The sequence below is a fragment of the Schistocerca serialis genome, chromosome 1 (assembly GCF_023864345.2).
Source record: "Schistocerca serialis cubense isolate TAMUIC-IGC-003099 chromosome 1, iqSchSeri2.2, whole genome shotgun sequence".
In the NCBI taxonomy this organism is placed as follows: domain Eukaryota; kingdom Metazoa; phylum Arthropoda; class Insecta; order Orthoptera; family Acrididae; genus Schistocerca; species Schistocerca serialis.
Window position 1 is genome coordinate 797,517,931 of NC_064638.1, and position 17,430 is coordinate 797,535,360.

A 17,430-nucleotide genomic window follows, 5' to 3' on the forward strand; every position below is an offset into this window, starting at 1 on the left:
TAAAAAGAGACAAAAAGATCCCTGATTTCACATGCAGTGTGTGACAGACTTGGTGTTATTATTACGATAGAATGGTCACAGCAAATAGTGTACGTAGAGATGTCTGCTAGTGCGTTACTGGCACAGTTATTACAAAAACAAAAATTAAATAAAATGTGCAAAAATACAACACTAAATATAGTACGGCAGGATTACAAAACAGGATAAACGATAACCGAATGCTTCATTAGGTCATATTAAATAAAACGATTCTAACATCACATAGTAAAAGATAAAATTCAAAGCTATATTAAATATAAAAGCTTGTGACATAATTATTGTTGTGTTATATAAAACATGTAATGAAACGTAACCTACGCCATTTTTTTCATTAAATTATAAAGGTGACATCGGACCCTCCATGAAGCTGCTCATGAAGTGGTGCTGTTGTATACAGAAGAAGGCGCTACGCTAAAAATTGTAGCGAAATGTAGGAAGACCTCTAGCTGACCCTCAACAGAAACGAATGTAACATATTGCGCATGAGACGATGAAGACTCTTTATTCTTTGATTGCAAAACTGCTGAACGAACATTGAAGATAATTACATCCTTCAAATATCTGAGAGTATGTGTACTGCGCAATTTAAAGTGGAGCTACCACATGAGACTGGTCGTAGGAAAGGCAGAAGCAAGACTGATATTAGTTGGAAGAATCCAGAATAAGTAAGGTACGAAGGAGATACACAACCCTCTTTCGACTGATAACTGATAGTTTCTTTTCAGGCTGGGATCCTTACCTGATTCGGTTGTTAGAGAAACCAGCACAGAGTTAAAGAATCAACGCGTTTCGTCATGGGTTCGTTTAGCAAGCGCGAAGGCGCCACGGAGTTATGTCATGGAACTCCTGTGGCAGGCACTGCAAGAGAGGCGTTGTGTTGACGCAGAGGTTACAACACTGCGATAGCGTCCTTTCGTAGAAGAGTAAACCGACACTGCTTACTCGTACATATTATTGTAATCTTCAGTCCGAAGGCAGGTCTGATGCAACCACTCACGCTAGTCTATCCTGTGTGCACCACTTCATCTCCCCCCCCCCCCCCCCCCCACCATGCGGCGTTAGAATAGGCAAAAGGTATTCGTGCCTGTAGTGAGAGGCGACTAAAAGGAGTCTCACACATTTCGGCCTTTATCTGATGGGCCCCTGTAGGGGTTGACCTCCATTTTTCAGAATTTTCCCGAAGAGCGAGCCAATTGAGGAGGGCGCCTTACATGGTGCATCGTGTCCATCATGCACTGAGACCTCTCGCATCCTTCGTCGACGTGGATCTGCACTTCCGCTCATTCTCCAGCTGTTGCGAGAAATCACCCTCCTGGGTGCGTTTTCCTCCATCCTCTATGCAGTATCGCTTTCTGCGCTGTCGATGATAACAGACTTCTTAACTCGTTTCTGCCTGACACCCATCACGATAGCCAGTCCGTTGCGGTGGGGCCACCGTGTACCCTGTTGGTTGTAGCCCTCTGACGACACAGGGATCGCTCTGCTGATGCCTGCGCCGAACTCCTCACGTATGCCAAGGAGTGGATGCCTGTCACCCAGGGGCACCGCGACACCCGGAAATGGCCGTCCTGCCAGGTGGCCTTTGCTGCGGCTGTGTGTCGCCCGTGGGGAGGGCTCCTGGTTGGAGTGGGTGGCATCAGGGCGGATGACACGCCATGAACCGTAGTACGTCATCTCTTGCTGGTGGTCAAACACCAGCAGTCTCTAAGCGGTCAAGGTCTAACTTCAATGTTAAGAAATACGACTCCAAATCCTCCCCCGCCCCCCTCCCTCCCTGGCCACACGATGGGAGGAACGCCAGGCTACGGATGGCAGTGAAGCTTATTCATCCCAGCACCTCATACGTACGAGAGTTGACGGGGAATCCTTCTTGTCAATGAAACCTCAGTTTTTTGTGGAGTTTGGGGAGGTGGAGGGCTTGTTAAAAATGGGGTCGGGTTCGGTCTTGATCAAAACAGTATCCTCTGCCCATTCAAGGGCGCTACTCGCCTGTGACAATCTGGGGGATGTTTCTGTTTCCATCACGTCCCATAAGAGCTTAAATATGGTCCAGGGTATCATATTTCACAGGAACCTTCTTTTGCGGTTTGACGATGAGCTGCGCGCCAGTTTAGAGTGGCGAGGTGTTCATTTCGTCCGGCGCGTCCACTGGGGTCTGAGGGATAATCAGGTTGCCACCAGTGCCTTCATATTGGCCCTCGAGGGTAACACATTACCCAAGAAGGTCAAGGTGATGGTCTACCAATGTGACGTAAAGGCATATATCCCTCAAGGCTTACAATTGTGGTTCGCGTCCGGTCCCTTCTGCCTAAACTGGGGTCCTTCCCGTTACCACCTCTCCTCGAGGTCCTTTCACGTACACCTCCATGGTGTACACCAAGGCCGCAGATTCTTCTGCACCTCTCGCATGGCTCTAAGGACTCAGTTAACCCTGCGGCTCTCCGCTATCACTTCCTCTCGATTCTCGACGTGTACCAGGGCCATGAAGTAATTTACAGCGACGGCTCAATGGCTGATGGTCACGTAGGCTTTGCATATGTTCACGGAGAACATATTGAGCAGAACTCCTTGCCAGATGGCTGCAGTGTTTTCACTGCAGAGCTGGCGGCCATATCTCGTGCTCTTGAGCACATCCGCTCTTGCATGGCGATTCATTTCTCCTGTGTACTGACTCCCTGAGCAGCCTATAAGCTATCGACCAGTGCTACCCTCGCCATCCTTCGGTAGCGTCCATTCAGGAGTCCATCTATGCTCTAGAACGGTCCTGTCGTTCAGTGGTGTTTGTGTGGACCCCAGGCAACGAACTCGTCGACAGGCTGGCCAAACAGGCTACGAGGAAATCGCTTCTCTCAGGGAATCAGTTGTCCTCTACCGCGAGGACCCACCTCAATGTCGCTGTGGCTCACAAATGATGGTCGTCCACCTGTTGCTGGACTGCCCACTTTTAGCCGCTCTGTGGCGGACTTTTAACTTTCCCAGCACCCTACCTTCGGTGTTGGGCGACAATGCCTCAACAGCAGCTTAGTTTTACGTTTTATTCGTGAGGGCTGCTTTCATCATTTGATCTAAGTTTTAGCGCATGTCCTTTGTCCCTCTGTGTCCTCTAACCCTAGTGCTTTTAGGGTGTAGGTTTTAATGTGTTGCAGAGTGGCTGGCTTCTCCTAGTTCTTCTCATGGTCAGCCAGCCACGGTAATCTGCTCTCTTGTTTTGATCTCTTCTACATGTTTCTTGCGTCTCTCTGTGGTTTTCTTGTCGGATTTCGTCCATTTTAGTGTTTGTTGCCCTTGTGTCATTCTTGTGATTTTCTCCTTTCTTGCAGCTGTGTTTTTTATGTTTCGATTATTTTATTCCCACCCTTGTGGAATTACTTTAATCGGAACGAGGGACTGATGAACTAGCAGTTTGGTACCTCCCCCCTCCCCTTCCCCCTCTTTTAAACCAACCAACCAACTTCATCTCCGAATAACTATTCAACTTACACCCATTTTAACTATTTACTGTATTCAGCGTTTCTTCTCCCTCTACGATTTTTATCCGCCATAATTCCCTCCAATACTAAAACGACAGTTCCTTGTTGCGTCAGAATTTTCCTACCAGCCAATCCTTCCCTTTAGTAAAGTTTTGCCACACATTTCTATTTTCCCCAGTTCAATTCAGTACCTCCTCATAAATTATTCAGTCTACTCACATCATCTTCAGCATTAATCTGTAGCACAACGATTCAAAAGCTTCTGTTCTCTTCTTTTCTGACATGCTTATCGCCCACGTTTCACTTTCATACAAGGCTACACTCCAGTCAAATATATTCAGAAAAGACATTTTAACATTTGAATCCATATTCCATATTAACAATTTCCTCTTTTCAGAAATGCTCTTCTTGTTATAACTAATCGACTACATTCCATTACTATTGTTTTACTTTCGTCTGTGTTCATCTTATAACCTCTTTTCAAGGCACTACCATTTCGTTGAACTGCTCTTGTAATTCCTGTCTCGTCTCTGATAGAATTATAATGTCATCGCCAAACCTCAAACATTTTATTAATTGTCCCTGACCTGTAATTCCTTCCGCAAATTTTTCTTTAGTTTCCTTTATTCCTTACTCAACATACAGATTGAATAACGTTGGGGATAAAATATAACCCTCTCTCAATCCCTTCTCACCCACTACTTGTCTTACATGTCCTTCGACTCTTAAAACTATAGTTTGGGTTCTGTACAAACTGTATATGATCTTTCGCTTCTTATATTTTATCCCGCACCTTCAGAGTTTCACTGTATTCGAGTCAACACCGTCAAAAGTTTTCTCTAAGTTTCCCTTCGTTGTAAACGGAAGTTTGTCTTTCTTTGACCTACCTTGTTAGATAAGTCGAAGGGCGAGTATCGCCTCGCGTGGTCCTACATTTCTCTAGAACCTCGTCCGTAAGGACAGTGAAAGTGAAATTAGAAAGATTCGAGCTGATGTCAAGGCTTACCAACTGTTGATCGATAACTGTGGACTGTTGCAGACATACAGACTCTCAGTGGAGACTGATACACCGGCTGCTTGGTTTCGGTCTCTACCGATCAAGGTGGAGCAATGGTCAGCGCTTACAAGCGAACTGTACGAACTTCCCTTGACCGATTTGATTCATGTTGACAGGATGTTTAGGGCGCGATTATAACATCTGTAGACAGGAAGATGCAAGTTGCAACCATTTTCGAGAAAATCGGGTTTGAAGATTTTGGGCTTGGTTGTACACTTTTTTCGGTCGCTAGTGTTCAAGGAATCCGCATACGAGCGAGGAAGCGCTTAGTTTGATAACCATCAGGCCCCTGGATCAAATCCCGCTGTTGGTGCTACTTGTTTTTTCATTCGTACGCAATTATAACAACAGGTTCAAATGGTTCAAATGGCTCTGAGCACTATGGGACTTAACAGCTGTGGTCATCAGTCCCCTAGAACTTAGAACTACTTGAACCTAACTAACCTAAGGACATCACACACATCCATGCCCGAGGCAGGATTCGAACCTACGACCGTAGCAGTCGCGCGATTCCGGACTGAGCGCCTAGAACCGCGAGACCACCGCGGCCGGCTATAACAACAGGTTTATTATGACTGCGCAGATTTTCAGTATCAATTGAATCTTTTATTATTTTACCAAGAGGAAGCATTGCCTGCTGGGGGAGCGACTGTTAAAACAAAGTTTTTAGAAACAACCACAAGTACCACTTTGTATTTACAATTGACCGGTTTCGCATCATCAGAATATACGCTTTAAAAGACACAACTTGAGAAAATACGGAAAACTTAAATTGACGTTACGTAAAGTAGATATTCTGCTTACGTTTAAAGTTGACTGACAGCATTAAAGATTGCCTTTAAAGTTGTCTGACAGCTCTAAAGATTAATCTGTTTGTACTAACGTACTTTAACTTGTATTTAAAGCACTGTAGTAAATGATGATATTGACAGCGTCAAAGATGAAATTGAGTGTACAACTCTACTCGTAATGTACATGGTATAGTCTATCCAAAGATAATTTACAACTATAGAAAACGAAAGTTACATTTTAATTGCCTCTCTTATGGAGGTGTGTGTGTATAGACATCTCACATCCGCGCGTAACTGCTTATTTTTCAAAAAATGTGAGTACATCTCTAAAAATTAAAACTTCTTTCAAGATACATTATAAAAAATACTTATTTAAAAATTTACATACAAAAATGCATTCAGAACTACCGTATTAAAGCTGTTTCTGTTAGGATTATACGGCAGGTATTATATTTTGGTTGCTTATCTACAGCAGTTCATCAAATAACTGGAAGAAACTCATGTAAACTAAATTCGTTTTGTTCGTTCAATAAAATATTGAAGTGTTGTAGGTAAGCAACCAAAATATAATATGTGCCGTATAATCCTAACAGAAATATTTTTTAAAACGGAAGTTTTGAGTGCATTTTTCAATACATATTTTTAATATGTATTTTTTATAATGTTTCTTGAAAGAAGTTTTGATTTTTAGAGATGTAAGCAGTTATGTACGGATATGAGATGTCTATACACACGCCCATAAAAGAGGCGATTAAAATGTATCTTTCGTCTTCTATAGTTGAGTATTATCTTTGGACAAACTGTACCAAGGACGTTACAAGTAGTGTTGTACAGTCAATTTCATCTTTGGCGCTGTCTACATCATCATTTACTACTGTTCTTTTAACGTACTTTAACCATGAATTTAAGTACGTTAGTACAACCAGATTAATCTTTTGAGCTATCAGCCAACCTTCAAGGAAATCTTTAATTCTGTCAGCCAACTTTAAACTAAGTCACCATACAGGAAGTAGAATACCTACTTTATGTAATGTCAATGTAAGTTTTCCGTATCATCTCAATTTGTGTCTTTTACAGTGTATCTTCCGATGATGCTCTTGCTCATTTGAAGAGCGAGACCGGCCAATAAAAAATACAAAGTGCAACTTGAGGCAGTTGTCAAAAAATTATTTATTATTGCCATAATCTTTACCCTGAAAATCGAATTTTTCTTCAAAATTATGGAAACAGTTTCTCATTGTAACTGTTTCCTTGCAGGTACGTTCCAACTCAACATGAGCCCGTTTATTCGGTATCCGTCACGTACCACGAATTGTTTTCCGCTGCCTTTCAGAAGCGTTGCGAAATATTTTTCCTCATATTTTCATTTATTCTTGTGTTATTACTGCAGAGGCTGTTTTTAATCCGACTTCTGAAACTTCACTGTGAAGCGATTCGACTTCACTTTCTCTTGCCGTCGAAATACCAAGCAGATCCCTACATTTTCTTGTAAAATCAGATAATCTGGGGCGCTGGCAAGTACTTACCTTGGGGGCGATTTTACGAACGTGAGTTTTTCAAAGCTGTTTCCTTTCTAATTATAACGGATAGACTTTCACGTCTGGGGTTTTCATTAGTTAAAACTTCCGGGATGAGAAGCCATGGTCGAGCTGTAAAACTTCTTCTTCCTGAAAAGTTCTACAGGTCCACCACAGACTCTCAGCTCGGAAGTTTTAACTAATGTTCCCTTTCTCCCTCCACCAACTGGAATCTTTCGTGGGGATGTTTGTGGTGGATCAAAACTTCATGTAGCTGTGCAGGGAAAATGGGTTCTTACAGTGAGTCGTGCCGTACCTGGACATATAGTGGAAAAATGGTCTCATGGTGGGTCGAAACGAACCTACACGGATACCGTGAAAACGGGCTCATGATGAGTTGAAGTGTACCTATAGGAATACGGTTACAGTCGGAAACAGCACCCAAAATTTTAGAGAAAATTTAGATTTTTCAAGATAAGGACTATTAAATATTAAATTATTCATTAAATATTGATAATTTGCTCACAAGGGAACCTCCCCATCGCACCCCCCTCAGATTTAGTTAGAAGTTGGCACAGTGGATAGGCCTTGAAAAGCTGAACATAGATCAGTCGAGAAAACAGGAAGAAGTTGTGTGGAACTATAAAAAAAAAAGTAAAATATACAAACTGAGTAGTCCATTCAGTCTGCTTCCGGCTGCGGTGGGGCGAGGACGTCCGCTGCGCCCCGCCGTGCGCGACTATGAGCGCTTGCTTGTGTTTACCTTCTCGCGGCGCGAGTTGTATTTGTTCCAAGTTCAGTGCGACTATGGCACACACATGGCTCCACGATACGATCAAAATTACTCTCCAGCCAGATCACGCGCGTCCTCGAGCCTATGAAATAGAACAGTTCATACGCGACGATCTACGTTTAGATCCGGCGACTGTCGTCGGAATACATTTTTCTATAACGGCGAGCGTGGTTTATGTTAAAATGACCAGTGCAGAGGTCTGCGCGACAGTGGTTTCTAAATACTCGAAATCTCTCCGATTCAAACATTCTGACGGGCATATCGGTGCAGTGACGGTGGATCATGCAGGCATGGGCCTAAGGACTGTAAGGGTTTTTGAGCTCCCCTTCGAGGTCCCAGAGGAAGTTGTCAAGGACGCCTTCCGACCATATGGCAATGTTATCAGCCACGTTGCAGAAAAGTGGCAAACTTTCTCGACGTATAAGGTCTACAATAGTGTGCGCCAAATTAAACTTGAGCTCAAGAAACATGTGCCGTCCTATTTGAACATCGGTGGCTGTCGTGCAATCATCATGTACGACGGTCAACCGCGTACCTGTTCCGGATGTGGGCAGGAAGGCCATGTTCGATCGAGCTGCTTACAACGTAGAATTACGCAGATACCAGTGGGAGACTCCGTTTCCCCGACGGGGACGACAATCCTGCCCCTCACGTACGCTCAGACGACGATGCGCACCATAGTTGAGGTCGAAACGGGCGATCAGACACATCCATCGACGCCAGAAGTACCAAGGGAGGAAGAGGAAGGACCCTCGGTGCCAACCCATATGTCGCCCCCTCCACAGCAACAACAGCAGCAAGAGTCCCACGGACTCCAGACGCAACATAACATTCAGAACGCAATGGACGTGGACGCGAACATTGTCCCGACCGCGGCTTTCCTAGCGGAAGGTGATACGACGCTGGATTGCCTCCCACATTAGGATACGGATGTCCACGTCCGAAAGCAACGTTCGCCTCGACGACGCAAGCGACGTCGGCGGACCCCTTCTGACGATTGCCTCCTACACACGGCCGGTCAAGAAGGTGACATCTCATCAGACGGCATGGATGCTGCGCCTGCTGAGGATCTAAGTGGTGTAGACGGTTCACTTGCCCATACTACGAGTGCCCAGTTACTTCTTGCACCACAAATGCGGCAGGTCGCGTCGATGGATGGCGCTCCGTCTACCTCTACCAAAGACGACGTACGTGAGAGAGATTTAGGTACCGATCAGCTACACAGCATCGTGTTGCACCCACTGTGGTCGGACGATGTTGAGGAACTTCCTGAAGAGGGCACGGGTGACAGGGGAGGGGGCGGCATTGGGGATGCCACTCCTAGCGTGAAAGACTCATAATTTGTAACGGGTTCGGTGGGTCCGGCATCTCTTGCGGTTAGCTTTGATTGCCATGCCTAGGTGAAGAGGCTAGGCAGCACACCTTTCGCCTTGCCACAATCAATATCAACGCGATAAGGGCACCACACAAACTGACAATGCTACAACGCATGCTTGATGCGGCGCACATCGACGTGGCCCTCTTACAGGAAGTATGTGTCGCTAGTTTCCCTGACTTCCACGGATGTACCGCCCACATCTCCCACGCCTCTTCTACCGATTGTGGTGTGGCTGTTCTGCTACGGGACGGTTTGGCGGCTACGGACGTACTGTACTTACCGAGTGCAAGAGCCATGGCAGTAACTGTCAACGGTGTACGACTCATCAATGTATATGCCCCTTCAGGATCAGGGAGACGGAGAGATCGGGCCCGCTTTTTTTCGGAAGATATTAAGCGTCTATTTATGGGCCGCATAGACGATATGGTGATCGGAGGAGATTTTAACTGTACATTATCTCCATCTGATCAGCAGCCACATCACGTCCCGTGTGCGGAATTGGAAATGCTAGTGCGTGACCTCCACCTGATTGACACGTGGCGCCACATCCATGGCCCAGCTCCTGGTTACACCCATTATACAAGCCATTCATCAAGTCGGTTAGACAGGAGTTACGTCACAAGCACCCTTTCGACGGCGACGAGAGGAGCAGAGCTCTGCCCCACAGCATTCACCGACCACACAGCCTATATTTGCACCATTGCTCTCCAACCTGCACGTGTGTGGCGAAGTAGGCCCCCTGGAAACTGAACGTCGCCCATCTGGACGAGCCGGCATGTAAAGGTGCTGTCGAAGAGTCGTGGAACGCGTCCTTACAGCGTCGTGGTCGTTACCGATCGACCATCAGTTGGTGGATTGAATGTGCGAAGCCTGCTCTTAGACGCACCTTCATGGCTTACGGCCGGGAAGCAGCGGCATGGAGGAGGAGCACGGAAAACTTTTATTACACCGTCCTACGGGAATGTCTTGCTATGGAGCCCTCATCTGACAGGCAGATCACAGTCAAACGCGCGAAAGCGCAGCTCGTCTCCTTAGCACGCCATCATTTACAAGGCGCTGTTATTCGGTCGCGTGCTCCAGACATGATACAATCAGAAAGGCCATCTATGCACCACGTTCTCATAGAACGCAGAGGCGCCGTAGGGCACTGGTAACCGACATGATAACCGACGACGGTCGACACGTGGTAGAACAAGCAGATATAGCAGAAGCCTTCTATGGGCATTACGCTCAACTTTATTCAGCAGTGCTCCCTGATATGGCGACGGTAGACACCGTTTCAGCACATGTCCACGGTACAGTTCCACCAGACATGGTACCGACTTTACTGGGAGAAGTAACAGAAGAGGAAGTGCTCGACGCCATTGGTAAAGGTGCTCCCCATAAATCACCAGGAATCGATGGGTTACCGTTAGAGTTCTATCGAGCCTTTAAACAACTGTTGCTACTGTGTTTGATTGAAATTTGCCAGGAATTGATGTCCCCGAGTATAACATTGCCTGCACCATTCTTGGAAGGTCTGATTGTCCCCATCCATAAGCCGAAGGGACGGAATCATGTTCGCGACTATCGTCCCTTAACGTTATTGAACAGCGACTTCAAGATCTTTTCGAGGCTGCTATCAGAACGTATTCGCGGCACACTATTGCACGTCTTTTCCGGCAATCAGACGTCCTTGGGGGGGACCCAACAACATTAGAACTGCGTTATGTCGTTACAGAGATCTCATCTCCCTTGCACGAGTGAGACGTTTGCCGGCAGCCCTCGCGTCTATCGACTTTAGCCAGGCTTTTGACCGTGTGGGCCACACTTTCCTCACGGCCGTTCTACGGCGTATGGAATACCCCGACCCCTTTATCACAGTGTTCTCACGCCTTCTGCATGGTGCTACTTCCCGAGTTCTTGTTAATGGAAGACTGACGGCACCCATGGCGATCCGCCGATCAGTACGACAGGGATGTCCATTATCAACATTGTTATTTGCATTGGCCTTAGAACCTTTGTTGTGTGGTCTCCGAGACAGGCTCACTGGGATACAGTTCGGCGGCTCCATCTATCGTTGCACCGCATATGCGGATGATTTGATGATCGTCATACGTGGAGCTGACGACATGGCCGCGGCTTTGGACTGGATTGCAACCTACGGTACAGCTTCTGGTAGCCAAATCAACGTTGACAAGTCCGTCGCCTTGAGCATCGGGATTGGGCTACCGCAGGAACACATTGCCCCCTTACGCTTCAGTGATACTGCTTGGGCTTAGATTTCAAGAACGACATGCGACGCGCGACGACGCTCAATTATCGACGCCTTCTTAACCAAATTAGGGCCGGAATTGCAAATCAGCGCTTGCTATCCCTCAACATCGTTCAGCGGCCGTATTATGCCAATGTATACCTTGCGTCCCGCATACCGCATGTCGCCCAAACGCTACCCATTCCGAAGCCCTTGGCTCGTAGCATTATGGCAGCGCTGGGATACTTCGTCACCGCTGGTATGTTACTGAAGATCAGATACGTATCTCTTACCCTCCCCAAGGAAAAAGGTGGTCTCAGCCTACTTAACGTCCATGATAGGGCCATTGCCCTCTATGTTAGCTCACATTTATGTCTGCTGCGCCGTTGTCCTACGAGCCTCACGAGTCTGCTTCTGACGGCGCTACGACCTGCTTCACTAAGTGCGCCGGTGCCACTACAGGACATCCCAGCGCCCCTCTTTTATATAGGACGTTTCTATTTAGAACAAAGTTATTGCAGTGTCGCGCTCACGGCACCACAAATGGCCACAACTCGACGCCTATATCATGCTGCAACGCCGCCCCCTAAATGTGGTCGAACTAAAATATCCTGACGTACGGTGGCGCGTGGTGTGGAAGACTGTACACGATGCCATGCTTGATTCCGATGTTGTTTCTCAATGGTACGTAGTCGTTAATGGGAAGCTCGTGACGCAAGAACGTCTCTACAATATTCACATGGCAGAATCTCCCAGTTGTGTGGGTAGTAATACAGTAGATTCTGACGAGCACCGCCTCAGCTGTGGAGAGGCGGAACCGGTTTGGCACCTTGTGCGGCAGATGTTGGTTTATCTCTTGCGAGTTAGGCCAGAGCATATATCTGCACGCACGTTATTGTTTCCGCATGAGACATTTTACCCCAAAACTCGAACCAACTCTGTCACCTGGAAACGTGGACACGCAGTCCATTACCTCTGTCGTGACGGACACAAGAATTTCCTTGACTTCTGGCTCTATTTGCAAGAAAGACATCATGCTATTTCCGGGCATACCAGATATCGACAGTGCTTCGTAAACTACCTATGGAGTGTCTTTCACAGCCGCCGTGTAGCTGGAATGTTCCAGGCAGTGGCAGATGAGGTCTGAACAAACTGCAAACGAGCATATATTGAACAATCTTTATCAGTGGGCGCAGTCGCTGGGAAGCCTCACTACGACGTGGTAGCTTTCTTTTCATGTTATTTATGTTTCATATCTTCGATGGCGTCTTCATTCTGTTTTAGTTTTCCAGGCTTGATTAACTATGACTGTTCGCACATTGATATCTATATAAATAAAAAAAAAGATTAAAAAAAGTGGGCAAGAGACCTGCGTTCGAATCCAAATAAATACACAAGAACAAAATAAGAACAAAATGAACAACAAATAAAATATAATAAAGTATTATACCCTTTCCTTTCTCCTTTTATTTTATTTTTTTATACAAAGTTCAGAGGCATATTTAATTTTTGTTCGTTGGCGGAACCTGAAGTGGTGGCGAACGGCCGTCCTAGTTAGATTTAGGATGAAAGTGGCGGTGGCACTAGCTTTGTTTTTGTTTTTAGGCTAGATAGGTTTTTGGGGGTAGTATGGGTGATAGGGGCCAACGCCTGAAGTGGAAGAGGTAAAAAAAAAAAAAAAGAAAAAAGCTGCGGAACGAGAGGTCCTGGGTTCAAGTCTTCCCTCGAGTGAAAAGTTTGATTTTTTTATTTTCAGACAATTATCAGAGTTCAGGCACTCACACATAATCAACTTCGCTCTCCAAAATTCCAGGACATGTTCAGATTTGCTTGGACATATGCAGGATTTGACGGTCTACACACGGAAAAATCTGAAAACGTTAAAAATATATGTTTCGACAGAGTACAGGGAAAACTGTGCGACTGTGAAACTGTTGTATTCATTTGTTGCAGTTTATGTGACAAACTCTTATGTTTTCATCACTTTTTTGGGAGTGATTATCACATCCACAAGAAAACCTAAATCGGGCAAAGTAGAAGACTCTTTTTACCCATTCGCCAAGTGTACAAGTTGCGTGGGTCGACAACATATTCTCGTCATGTGACGCACATGCCGTCACCAGTGTCGTATAGAATGTATCAGACGCATTTTCCTGTGGAGGAATCTGTTGACCTATGACCTTGCGATCTCCTATTGGAGAGGCACGTCCTTTCGTCTACTAATCGCACGTTTTGTGGTGCGGTCGCAAAACAAAGACACTAAACTTATTACAGTGAACAGAGACGTGAATGAACGAACGGATAGATCATTACTTTGCAAAATTAAAGAAAGTAAACTTCTCGCTCGAGGGAAGACTTGAACCAAGGACCACTCGTTCCGCAGCTGCTCACGCTAACCACGGAACCACGGCGCTCCTGAACTCACACTATCCTTGATGTTGCCTATCTTGCGCATATACTACTCAGTTTGTATATTTTGCTTATTTTTTTCCATAATTCTACACAACTTCTTCCTGTTTTCTCGATTGATCTGTGTTCAGTTTTTCAAGGCCTATCCAAGTGCCAACTTATAACTAAATCTGAGGGGGGTGCGATGGAGAGGTTCCCTTGTCAGTACAAATACACTGAAGAGCCAAAGAAACAGGTATACCTGCCTAATATCGTGTAGGGCCGCCACGAGCACGCAGAAGTGCCGCAGCACAACGTGGCCTGGACTCGAATAACGTCTGAAGTGGCGCTGGAGGGAACTGACACTATGAATCCTGCAGGGCAGGACGAGTATGTGGTGATTTCTTCTGAACAGCACGATGCAAGGCATCCCAGATATGCTCAATAAGGTCCATGTCTGGGGAGTTTGGTGGCCAGTGGAAGTATTTAAGCTCAGAAGAGTGTTCTTGGAGCCACTGTAGCAACTCTGGACGTGTGGGGTGTCACAGTGTCCTGCTGGAATTGCCCAAGTCCATCGGAATCCACAATCGACATGAATGGATGCAGGTTATCAGACATGACGCTTACGTACTTGTCACCTGTCAGAGTCGTATCTAGACGTATTAGGCGTCCCATATCACACCAATTGCACACGCCACACACCTTTACAGAGCCTCCACCAGCTTGAATAATCCCCTGCTGCCATGCAGAGCCCATGGATTGATGAGGTTGTCTCCATATCCGTACACGTCTATTCACTCGATACAATTTCAAACGAGACTTGTCTGACCAGAAAACATGTCTCCAGTCATCAACAGTGCAATTTCGGTGTTGACGGGCCCAGGCGAATCGTAAAGATTTGTGTCGTGCAGTCATCAGGGGTACACGAGTGGGCCTACAGCTCCGAAAGGCCATATCGATGTTGTTTCGTTGAATGGTTCGCCCGCTGATACTTGTTGATGGCCCAGCACTGAAATCTGCAGCAATTTGCAGAAGAGTTGCACTTCTGTCACGTTGAATGCTTCTCTTCAGTCGGTGTTGATCCCATTCTTGCAGGATATTTTTCTAGCTGCAGTGATCTCTGAGATTTGATGTTTTACAGGATTCCTGTTACTCACGGTAGACTCGTGAAATGGTCGTACGGGAAAAACCCCACTTCATCGCTACGTCTGAGATGCTGTGTCCCATCGGTCGTACTCCGACTATAACAGCACGTGCAAACTCACTTTAATCTTGATAACCTGCCATTGCTGCAGCAGTAACCGATCAAACAACTGCGCCTGACACTTGTCTTATATAGGCGATGCCTACCGCAGCGCCGTATTCTGCCTGTTTAGATATCTCGTATTTGAATAAGGATGGCTATACCAGTTTCTTATTCACTTCAGTATAAATCTGTTCTTAGAATTACGTGGAAATGAAAAAAATATAGGACCGACAGGTGATTCGGTCCAGAGAGCTCGAGGTTGTGAACCTAAACTTTTTCTCGCTCAGCTATGGTCTCCTTGTATACTAGCGACCATGCGAGCACACTTAGCACTTTTCAAACTCGATTATCTCGGACACTGTTGAGAGTTGCATTTTTCGGTTTATATTGGTTCAAAAAAAAAAAAAAAAAAAGTTCCAATGTGTGTGAAATCTTATGGGATTTAACTGCTAAGGTCATCAGTCCCTAAGCTTACACACTACTTAACCTAAATTATCCTAAGGACAAACACGCACACCCATGCCCGAGGGAGGACTCGAACTTCCGCCGGGACCAGCCGCACAGTCCATGACTGCAGCGCCCTAGGCTGTTAGGCTAATCCCGCGCGGCTTATTTTTGTCGAAAGCCTGCGTTTCATGTCAGTATGTGTCAGTTCGGCGAGGAGAAATCCGTACGGTCCTCTTGTTCCGCTTTCGGATGGACGACGCTTCAGTTCCCCGTCCGGTCATACAGATTTAGCATTTTCGTGATTTCCATAAGGCACTCCAGGGAAATGACGAGCTGGTTCCTTTGAAAACGGCATTGCCGGTTTCCTTCCCAATCGTTTCGTAATCCTAGCTTGTGCTCAGTCTCTAATGACCGCGCTGTCGACGGGACGTTAAACTATAATCTTCCTTTCCATCGTCGGTTTCGGTCTGACACGCTGTAGACCGGGGTCGCATCCCTAAGTGGCCATTGGGCACTCTGTCACACGATTAGCCGTGGCGTCTGTGGCGTCCAAGCATCGGGGCGGCGTCCCAGAAGCCGTACAGCTGCGGCTGTGCCCGCCGGATCGATGTGGCTGTCGGCCGAGCCCTGCCCAGCCAGACAGGCGATGGGCCGCGATAGCGCACGGCCGCCAGCCTCCACTCTGCTCCCCAAACGGGGCGGTCTCCGCCAGCAAGCAGCCCAACACTACACGTGAAGGGCCGCGGCGCCCATCACTCCAGCACGTCAGACTTCCTGGCCGAAATGCCTCTGAGCACTATGGGACTTAACATCTGTGGTCATTAGTCCCCTAGAACTTAGAACTACTTAAACCTAACTAACCTAAGGACATCACAAACATCCATGCCCGAGGCAGGATTCGAACCTGCGACCGGAGCGGTTACGCGGTTCCAGACTGAAGCGCCTAGACCGCACGGCCACACCGGCCGGCTTCCTGGCCGAGTAAAAATGTGTGTCGGACCGAGACTCGAACTCGGGACGATTGCCTTCTGCGGGCAAGTTCTCTACCGAGTGAACTACCTAAGCACGACTCACGACCCGTCCTCACAGCTTTACTTCCGCCGGTGTTGCATCTCCAACCTTCCAAACTTCACAGATCCTCTCCTACGAAACTTGCAGGAGTAGCTGTCCTGTAAGAAAGGATACTGCGGGAACACAGCTACAGTGAGGTGTAGCGCCGTATACCGATCCTGCCTTCAATGCTAAGAAATACGACCCCAAATTGATCCCCCCCCCCCCCGCCCCCGGTCACACATGGGAGGAACGCCAGGCTAAGGATGGCAGTAAAGTTTATTCATCCCAGTACCTCGTATGTACGAGAGTTGATGGGAAATCCTTATTGTCGATGAAACCTCAGTTTTTTGCGGAGCATTTACAGGACAAGTTTGGGGAGGTGGAGGGCTTGTCCAAAATACAGGCAGGGTCGGTCTTGATCAAAACAGTATTCTCTGCCCAGTCTCGGGCACTACTCGCCTGTGTCTCAGAGAGATTAGTGTCGAAATCCGGTGTGCCGGCCAGCCTGTGGATGGTTTTTAGGGCGAATGCGGGTTGGTTCCCCTTACTCGGCCTCAGTTACACTATGTTGGCATTTGCTGCGCAAACATTGTCTCCACGTACGCGTACACCATAATTACTCTACCATGCAAACATACCCTGGGTTCGGTGTGGGACAGCGGTAGGGTGGGTGAACTGCCGTGGCCTGTTGTATGGTTGTGAACCACTGAGGGCTACGCCGGGACGAAGCCTCTCAGTCGTTCCTAGGTCCCCGGTTTGATACACAATACACAAGCTTCATACTAAGGAAGGAAAGCTTAAAACATCACGTCCAATACTAAGTGAAGCCAACACTTTGACCCCTCTATCTAACGTGGAAGTTCTGAACCCGTTTTTAGTCTACTTAAATTTTAAAAATAACCTTCCACCACTGCTGTTAGTAATCATATCTACGTACATCTACATAGATACGCCACAAACAACCGTATGGTGCACGGCGGAGGGCTCTTGTACCACTACTAGTCATTTCCTTTCCTGC

At 46.8% G+C, this 17,430-nt stretch overlaps 1 protein-coding gene across 11 annotated transcripts in view; it reads right to left on the reverse strand.

Annotated features, from left to right (window-relative positions):
• LOC126483787 (putative thiamine transporter SLC35F3) overlaps nt 1-17,430 on the reverse strand; it is a 647,658-nt gene that overhangs the window by 461,827 nt on the left and 168,401 nt on the right. The gene's annotated exons all lie outside the window — the stretch shown is intronic.